This window comes from Oryzias latipes, chromosome 5, assembly GCF_053564925.1.
Source record: "Oryzias latipes strain Hd-rR chromosome 5, Olatipes_Hd-rR_3.1".
In the NCBI taxonomy this organism is placed as follows: Eukaryota; Metazoa; Chordata; class Actinopteri; order Beloniformes; family Adrianichthyidae; genus Oryzias; species Oryzias latipes.
In genome coordinates this window covers 107,499-117,678 of record NC_136241.1, presented here as the reverse complement: position 1 = coordinate 117,678, position 10,180 = coordinate 107,499, and positions in this window count along the sequence as shown.

Genomic DNA, 10,180 nt, shown 5'->3' with positions numbered 1-10,180 from the left:
AGGAAACGTGATATACCGATCAACTTCGGTTTAATAATAAAAAAATAATACAAGCCAAGGTTGCAACGTTTCGATCAAAATAAATCTTCTTCAGGCTGGCTTATCAACAATAAACATGTAAGTAGGCATACACACGAAGAACAGCTCCGAGCGTGCGCTTCCTCACAGTGTTGGAAGCAACTGTTTGTAAGATGGCGGACCATGTCCCATCCTGCACCTGGGCTGCTCATCCAATCCGGAGGCGTTGCTGGGTAGAATGTTGCCTTCACAGGTCGCTGGGTCATGAAGGCTCGGAGCGTTGCATTCAAATGCATACGAACATTTGTAATTTCATATAAAATTAAACTTTTTTTATATAAAAAAATCTCAACATTTTAAAGAGTATTGTAAATAAATGAACAATATATTTAAACATTACATTTTCAAGAATTGAATGCAAAAAAATAGTAAGTGAATATAATAAATTACAACGCTATGGAAATTCTGCACAGGATCAATCACTGTGTTCTGTGTAAAAAAAACATTCAACTATGCATTTATTGTATATTGTTCTTAATGTAACAGTGATAACCAAAAAATGAACTAGAGTATTGTTTTTTATCCAATATAATTAAGGCTGCAGTGGCAAAGGTGAGAGTAATCCCTTTAAAAGAAAAAGATGTGATAGATGTTAGTTTTAAATTGCAGTCATGAAAATAAAGAACATGGCAATATTCAATTTTTTTAAAAAAATAGAAAGAAGTGATTTGGGGGGGAGAGAAGAGAGACAGAGACCCTGCGGAGAAGCAGAAGGTTCAGACGAGTTAGGTGTTAGGGTTGGGGCGAGAGCTCCACGCTGTAAACCTGGAACCCCCATATGTACAGACCATTTCTGTCTCCACTCAGATCTCGCCCTCCTCTCCAGACCATATAGAATATTTAAAATTTAGTATTTTTTGTGTTGAATCTAAATTCTCACAATCTGATTAGGCTTAGGGCCTTCAAGTCAGAGACGGTTAGGTTTAGGGGCAGAAATCTTTGGGCAGGGCTATATGGAGATGGATTGTGTCAATTATTGGTCTCCCTCTGCTGGACACAAAAATGAAAGGGGGTTACAAAATATGAATGTGTAGAGGGAATGTTTAGCATCTCCCTCTGCTGGACAATGGAAGGAAGAGCAGCCAAGCGTCACCTATGAGAACAAAGATGGTTTTTTCTCATTAAGACCTTTTGGATGGAGGGTGTCTAATTTAGAAATCCAAATTCTTTCATTTTTTCTTCTCTCAGGGGTTGACCATCTGGGATTCATCTGAACGATCGTTGCTCTAACTGAATCCCATCCGTGAAGCATAAAGTGTTGGACCAGGTAAGTGTCTGTGTTTTTTTGTTTTGTGATGTTGTGTCTGTGTTGGGTGAATCTAACTAAGAGAGTGTTTCCAGTCTCCCCAACGTACTGTATCCCACAGGTGGAGCAGGAGATAATATAAATGCAGTTTTGAGAGTGGGGGCTCCCCCTGCATAGAGACGGAAACACATTTTTGTTGTGGTGGCTGCAAATCCAATCCAAATGTTTGAAAAAAGAGGTGAGTGCTCTGGATTTTGGTTGTGTAGGGGGAGGAAGTTTGGCTCTAATTAAAATGTCCTTAAGATTTTTGTTTCTCCTGTAGGCTGGCAGAAATCTGTGCTCCTCGAGCAGCCCCTGGCTCTGAACAAGATCCCGGAAGTTCCTCCTGAGGACTCTCACCATCCTGCACGTGGCTGCCGAATGTGTTGTGACAATGGGTAAAAGGGGGGCTGTATCAATAGGTTTAATTTGTTGAAATGACTTAAAACACTTTCTTAGAAAGGAGCGGGAATAACCCCTTGTGTATAATGCCGAAAAAAGAATTTTGGTGGCCTTTTTAAAGTCTGCCTGTTGGGTGCAGATTCTGTGGAAGCGGAGCAGCTGGGATTTAACCAGACCTGCAAATGTGTGTTTGGGATGAAAACTGGTTTTATGTAACAGTGCATGTGTGTCTGTGGGTTTAAAATAAACTTTAATGTCCAATTTGTGTGTGGTGTGAAAGTCACTTCCCTTAAATGTGGTCGTGTCTAGAAAGTCGACTGAAGAGGCGTGGCATGTTGATTTGAGTTTGATGGAAGGGTTGTGGCTGTTGAGAGTCCCCAGGAAGGTCCCAAACTCCTGCTCAGAGTGGGTCCACACGCCCCAGATGTCGTCGAGGTACCTGTAATAACAGAGCGGCTTTAAAGCACATTTCTGTAGTGCAGAGGATTCCCACTCTGCCATGAATATGTTGGCATAAGCCGGTGCAAATTTTTTGCCCATAGCTGTGCCCTTAATTTGAACAAAAAATTCTCCATTAAATTCAAAATCATTTCTGTTTAGATTAATCTCTAATAATTGGAGAAGTTCTTTATCTGGTCGTTTTTTGTCTGGGTATTTATGAAAGATTCTTTTAATACTGTCAATGCCCTCTTTGTGGTCAATATTGGTATATAAGCTATCAATATCCATAGTGAAAAGAAAAGAGTCTGCTGGGATTACTAGCTGTTTAATTTTTTCAATAAAATGATATGTATCTTTAAGGTAACTGTCATGTTTATTAGATAATGGATTCAGAAAAAAGTCCAAATATTCTGCTGTATAATAGGTTTCACTCTCACAGTCTGAAACAATGGGTCTGCCAGGAGGAATTTTAGATGGAACGGTCCATTTTTGGGGATCCTTATGGATTTTGGGTAACATATAAAAACGTCTGGGCCTCGGTTGCGAGTTGCCCTGCAGGTAAGTTTTTTGTTTTTTATTAATAAATTTCTTTTTCCATAAATTATTAATAATTGTATCTACTAGGGGGATTGTATCTAAATAAATGGGTTTATTGAGTTTATGATAATAAGTTACATCATTTAACTGTCTGTAACCTTCATATAAATAATCTTTTTTATCCATAATTACAGTTAGACTGCCCTTATCGGCTGGTTTGATCACTATATCTTTATTTTGGGCTAATTCTTTTAAAGCTTTGGTTTCCTCCCCATTCAAATTTGGAGTGTTATGAGTGATTTTAAAATCATTCTCAAAGTATGAAATATCCTGGTCTATTAAACGGTTAATTTGTAGTGGGAGAGTAGCAGATGGGGGGGTCCAGTCAGATTTCAATGTAAATGGCTGAGGTTGGATGCTGTTTTTGTCCTTATAGTGAACGATTAACTTAATTCTGCGATGGTACTCCTGTAAGTCATGTCTGGATTGAAAGGTCAAATTCTTACTGTTACATTTGGATGGGATGAAAGTAAGACCTCTGCTCAGCAGGGAAAGCTGTGTAAGAGAAAGAACAAAGTTATCACATAGATTCATAACTCCATCTTTCCCCTCCCTCTGTGAGAGGCTTAGAGGGAGCTTCAGTTTAACCACGAAGCCCAGTGTTCCAGAATCCTCTTCGCGGTAGCTGCCGTCCAGTGGATGCTGTCAGTTTGGGTCTCAAAGAAGCCACTGAGTGGGGGGATGTAGTCTGTCAGTTCTTGGATGTGTTGATTTAAATGGATAAGGACGACTTTTTCATCTGGTGAAAGGTGAGGTGAAAAACTGACGTGAGGGACGAGGATCGTGGCGTCTGGGAATCTCTGTCCTGCCACCGTCAGGGCTTTGATCATCTCTTTGACTGGAGCTTTTTTATCCCTCTGGGATCTGTTGTTGAGACCGAAGGATAGCAGGAGAACCTCTGGTTCCGTTTGGAAGGTGGCCGTCTTCAGGAGAAATTCTGCATGATGCCATCTGGCGCCAGGAAAACTGTCCAATTGTACATTTCCACCTTTGAAAGGTGGGAGGCGGCTGATGTTTGAGTCTCCTATGATGACCTTCTTCTGTTGTATGTGCAGGTGCCATTCTGTAAATTTGCGGGGCGTGTTGTCGTGTCGTGTTGGAGCACACACCTGCATTTCTGCTGCAGAAGTTGTCGTCTGCTCTGCTCGCTCGATGGCTAGGCGAGATTGCACGCTGGATCTCAGCTTGGAGAGAGTGGCAGGGGTGAGTGTGTGGTACCCTCTGCTTTCCATGGTGCTGGTTTGGACGGGAGGAGGAGGACTCCCTTCTCTGTGGGGGGAGCGTTGGCTTACTCTTCTCTGGCTCAGCGCTGTGATCTGCTCATCTGCTGGTTCTGGCTCCAGAGTGATTTCCTCTTCGGCTTCAGAGTCAGCCTTCTGCATGTCGAGAACTCGTACGACACTTTCTGCCGTAGAGCTTATTTGAGAGCGATTTATGCGTGGTGGAAGAGGAATTACAGGAGAAAGACGAGATGGAGAATTGGGAGGAGAAAGTTCTGTTTCACTTGCCTCCTCAAGGTCAAACAGAGGTGACCAGTCCTCCTGTTGTGGTTCTGTCATGGTCTCCACTGAAACCCGGGAGATTGGCGCAGGTGGAGGCGCTGCGTGGATTTGGGCGATCGTGGTGATCTGATGACTGCTGCTTTGTGGTGAAGGGGGTGGCTGTGCTGCAGCTGAGCTCGGTGGTCTCGTGGAGGGAGGCTGGTTCACTGGAGGTGATGATGGAGCCAGCTCAATCACAGCATGTGGGTCCTCTTCTGCTGTCTGGTCAGCTGTCTGCGTTGGGAGAGAAGAAACGGCAGCAGCAACAGGAAGTGGAGCAGGAGGTGCTGTTTCTGTCGTCCTGGCAATGATGACCGCCTGGGCACGGTCTATTGTATCCTGTCTCAGGCGTCTGCCTAAATTACGTTTCGCCCACGTTGTGGCTATTTCAAAGGGGCCTCTCCAGTCTGGTGAAGGAAACTGGGTGAGCTTTTGAACTTCAGAGTCAATGTTCTTTTGATAATGCTCTCTGAGGATGAGAACGGTAGTGAAGGCCCAATTTCTAGCATTGCCGTCAATCAAAGTCTGTGTTTGTAGATTTGGGGATGCTGGTTTGATAATTGTAGCTAGATTGTTTGTTATTTTGTCCAGGGAGGGAGGATGAGCCTCTCTGGACACATTGGTGAGGTGGTGTACAGCTTTAATCAGTCTGTTCATTACACGCACCTTCTCTGTGAAATCAGGGTCATTAGACTGTACCCTGTGGGGGGGGGCTTCATTCCGAGCACCTGCTGGTACAAAGACGTAGCGGCCATTTTGGTTGGAGGGACCGCGTGGCCTAGGTCTTGGCGCACGTTGAGCGCCATCTTGAAATGGGTAGCGCGGCCCGCTATAGAACGGCTGCGGTGCAGGGCGATGTCTCACCTGCTGTCTGCCGTAGAAGGTCGGCTCCAGAAAATGGGCTCCCTCTCTGGTGACGTCCGCATAGGATCGGCGTCCGTCTCGGCGTGGGTAGCTGGAAAAATCCGCAGCTGCACGTCTGTTCTGTGGCCTGTCGCGTTCATAGGCCCGTTCCCTCCGTCTGCCTCCTCTGGACTGCACCAGTATCCATCCGTCGTCGTGTGGGCGCGGTGGCATGGCTTACTGTGGTCCTGGTGTACTTAGGCCCGTTGCAGAAGGTACCTCCGTCACACGTGGCTAAGAAGCTATGCTAATACTAGGAGGCTATGCTAATAATAAACTAGGAAACGTGATATACCGATCAACTTCGGTTTAATAATAAAAAAATAATACAAGCCAAGGTTGCAACGTTTCGATCAAAATAAATCTTCTTCAGGCTGGCTTATCAACAATAAACATGTAAGTAGGCATACACACGAAGAACAGCTCCGAGCGTGCGCTTCCTCACAGTGTTGGAAGCAACTGTTTGTAAGATGGCGGACCATGTCCCATCCTGCACCTGGGCTGCTCATCCAATCCGGAGGCGTTGCTGGGTAGAATGTTGCCTTCACAGGTCGCTGGGTCATGAAGGCTCGGAGCGTTGCATTCAAATGCATACGAACATTTGTAATTTCATATAAAATTAAACTTTTTTTATATAAAAAAATCTCAACATTTTAAAGAGTATTGTAAATAAATGAACAATATATTTAAACATTACATTTTCAAGAATTGAATGCAAAAAAATAGTAAGTGAATATAATAAATTACAACGCTATGGAAATTCTGCACAGGATCAATCACTGTGTTCTGTGTAAAAAAACATTCAACTATGCATTTATTGTATATTGTTCTTAATGTAACAGTGATAACCAAAAAATGAACTAGAGTATTGTTTTTTATCCAATATAATTAAGGCTGCAGTGGCAAAGGTGAGAGTAATCCCTTTAAAAGAAAAAGATGTGATAGATGTTAGTTTTAAATTGCAGTCATGAAAATAAAGAACATGGCAATATTCAATTTTTTTAAAAAAATAGAAAGAAGTGATTTGGGGGGGAGAGAAGAGAGACAGAGACCCTGCGGAGAAGCAGAAGGTTCAGACGAGTTAGGTGTTAGGGTTGGGGCGAGAGCTCCACGCTGTAAACCTGGAACCCCCATATGTACAGACCATTTCTGTCTCCACTCAGATCTCGCCCTCCTCTCCAGACCATATAGAATATTTAAAATTTAGTATTTTTTGTGTTGAATCTAAATTCTCACAATCTGATTAGGCTTAGGGCCTTCAAGTCAGAGACGGTTAGGTTTAGGGGCAGAAATCTTTGGGCAGGGCTATATGGAGATGGATTGTGTCAATTATTGGTCTCCCTCTGCTGGACACAAAAATGAAAGGGGGTTACAAAATATGAATGTGTAGAGGGAATGTTTAGCATCTCCCTCTGCTGGACAATGGAAGGAAGAGCAGCCAAGCGTCACCTATGAGAACAAAGATGGTTTTTTCTCATTAAGACCTTTTGGATGGAGGGTGTCTAATTTAGAAATCCAAATTCTTTCATTTTTTCTTCTCTCAGGGGTTGACCATCTGGGATTCATCTGAACGATCGTTGCTCTAACTGAATCCCATCCGTGAAGCATAAAGTGTTGGACCAGGTAAGTGTCTGTGTTTTTTTGTTTTGTGATGTTGTGTCTGTGTTGGGTGAATCTAACTAAGAGAGTGTTTCCAGTCTCCCCAACGTACTGTATCCCACAGGTGGAGCAGGAGATAATATAAATGCAGTTTTGAGAGTGGGGGCTCCCCCTGCATAGAGACGGAAACACATTTTTGTTGTGGTGGCTGCAAATCCAATCCAAATGTTTGAAAAAAGAGGTGAGTGCTCTGGATTTTGGTTGTGTAGGGGGAGGAAGTTTGGCTCTAATTAAAATGTCCTTAAGATTTTTGTTTCTCCTGTAGGCTGGCAGAAATCTGTGCTCCTCGAGCAGCCCCTGGCTCTGAACAAGATCCCGGAAGTTCCTCCTGAGGACTCTCACCATCCTGCACGTGGCTGCCGAATGTGTTGTGACAATGGGTAAAAGGGGGGCTGTATCAATAGGTTTAATTTGTTGAAATGACTTAAAACACTTTCTTAGAAAGGAGCGGGAATAACCCCTTGTGTATAATGCCGAAAAAAGAATTTTGGTGGCCTTTTTAAAGTCTGCCTGTTGGGTGCAGATTCTGTGGAAGCGGAGCAGCTGGGATTTAACCAGACCTGCAAATGTGTGTTTGGGATGAAAACTGGTTTTATGTAACAGTGCATGTGTGTCTGTGGGTTTAAAATAAACTTTAATGTCCAATTTGTGTGTGGTGTGAAAGTCACTTCCCTTAAATGTGGTCGTGTCTAGAAAGTCGACTGAAGAGGCGTGGCATGTTGATTTGAGTTTGATGGAAGGGTTGTGGCTGTTGAGAGTCCCCAGGAAGGTCCCAAACTCCTGCTCAGAGTGGGTCCACACGCCCCAGATGTCGTCGAGGTACCTGTAATAACAGAGCGGCTTTAAAGCACATTTCTGTAGTGCAGAGGATTCCCACTCTGCCATGAATATGTTGGCATAAGCCGGTGCAAATTTTTTGCCCATAGCTGTGCCCTTAATTTGAACAAAAAATTCTCCATTAAATTCAAAATCATTTCTGTTTAGATTAATCTCTAATAATTGGAGAAGTTCTTTATCTGGTCGTTTTTTGTCTGGGTATTTATGAAAGATTCTTTTAATACTGTCAATGCCCTCTTTGTGGTCAATATTGGTATATAAGCTATCAATATCCATAGTGAAAAGAAAAGAGTCTGCTGGGATTACTAGCTGTTTAATTTTTTCAATAAAATGATATGTATCTTTAAGGTAACTGTCATGTTTATTAGATAATGGATTCAGAAAAAAGTCCAAATATTCTGCTGTATAATAGGTTTCACTCTCACAGTCTGAAACAATGGGTCTGCCAGGAGGAATTTTAGATGGAACGGTCCATTTTTGGGGAGGGTTAGGGTTAGGGTTAGGGTTAGGGTTAGGGTTAGGGGTTAGGGTTAGGGGTTAGGGTTAGGGTTAGGGTTAGGGGTTAGGGTTAGGGTTAGGGTTAGGGTTAGGGTTAGGTTAGGGTTAGGGTTAGGGTTAGGGTAGGGTTAGGGTTAGGGTTAGGGTTAGGGTTAGGGTTAGGGTTTAGGGTTTAGGGTTTAGGGTTTAGGGTTAGGGTTAGGGTTAGGGTTAGGGTTAGGGTTAGGGGTTAGGGTTAGGGGTTAGGGTTAGGGTTAGGGTTAGGGTTAGGGTTAGGGGTTAGGGTTAGGGTTAGGGTTAGGGTTAGGGGTTAGGGGTTAGGGTTAGGGTTAGGGTTAGGGGTTAGGAATATGAAAAATAAGAACCCCACGCTGTAAGCACGGGGCCCTGAGGCACTGGCCATTTCTGTCCCCACCATGGTTCCACCCTCATCCCCCTTGAATAAAATGTTTTCCTTGTGTTTCAGGATCATCCCGCTCATGAAAAGATCGGTCTGGTGGCCGCTGCAGGTAAGTAGATTACACACGGTTAGGGTTAGAGCAATTAAGTCACTTGGTTGGGGGTCATAAATCACAAATTAGGGTTGGGGGGGGCAAAAATTACACACGGTTAGGGTTAGAGCAATTAGGGTTAGGGTTAGGGTTAGGGTTAGGGGTTAGGGTTAGGGTTAGGGTTAGGGTTAGGGTTAGGGTTAGGGTAGGGTTAGGGTTAGGGTAGGGTTAGGGTTAGGGTTAGGGTTAGGGTTAGGGTTAGGGTAGGGTTAGGGTTAGGGTTAGGGTTAGGGTTAGGGTTAGGGGTAGGGTTAGGGGTAGGGTTAGGGTTAGGGGTAGGGTTAGGGTTAGGGTTAGGGTTAGGGTTAGGGTTAGGGGTTAGGGTTAGGGTTAGGGTTAGGGTTAGGGTTAGGGGGTTAGGGGGTTAGGGGTTAAAGATTAGAAATTCACCACCAAAGGCGGTGAATTTCGAAGGCATTGACCATCCTTTCGTCCAGAAGACCAGAGTCATCCGCCCCACACTCAAAAATTAGGAAAAGTGGACTTACATGGTCAAAAATTAGGCTCCTATATCCTTGGAAAACTTGAATGTTCAATTGTGGTTCCTCTTCATTTTCCTTTGCTTATTCAGGTAAGTAGGTTTCTTCTGCAGGACATTTTTCCTTTTTCCTTACAGGTTCCTCTTGTCATCCTTTGTCACTCAGAGCATATGCGCAATATTTCGGACGTTTTGGTCCTTCATCAGGTGCAGAACTGAGCGAAATTTGTTTGTTTGTCCGTGGTATATAAGAGCTTGGTCCTGGCTTGAATGCCTTCTGCTTTCTTGTGTCTCTGCATGGCAGGTTTGAAGGTGAGTGGGTTCGTGAGAGGCAGAGGACCAGCTTATATGGAGCAGGTGGGCGGAGATTGCCTTTGTGATCCTGTCATGTGGCTGTTGACTCTCTGCTCCTCCGAAATTTTCCGTAACTTTTTTTTTTTTTTTTTTTTTTTTTTTTTTTTTTTTTTTTTTTTTTTTGACTTGTGGCCTCACATATAGTTTTAAGGAGTAGGAGCTTACCCCCCCTCACGCACGCGTGAGGTCCAAGCAGATAAAGGATCCATCCAGCTTGCACAAACAATTCTTCTTGTTCCTCTTCAGCCATTTATCCTCCAGAAATCCTCTCAGAAAGGGCTTGTCTCTTCACTGAGGTTAGGCTTAGGATAAGGTGACTTGGGAGGCATGTATAGTCCAGCACATCATGTCTGAGAGAACGTGTTTTCTTCTGCAGCATGGTAGGAAGTGGGGCTTCAAACTCCGGCACCAGACCGACAAAGGGGCGCGAGCTAGTCAGGGGTTAAAGATTAGAAATTCACCACCAAAGGCGGTGAATTTCGAAGGCATTGACCATCCTTTCGTCCAGAAGACCAGAGTCATCCGCCCCACACTCAAAAATTAGGAAAAGTGGACT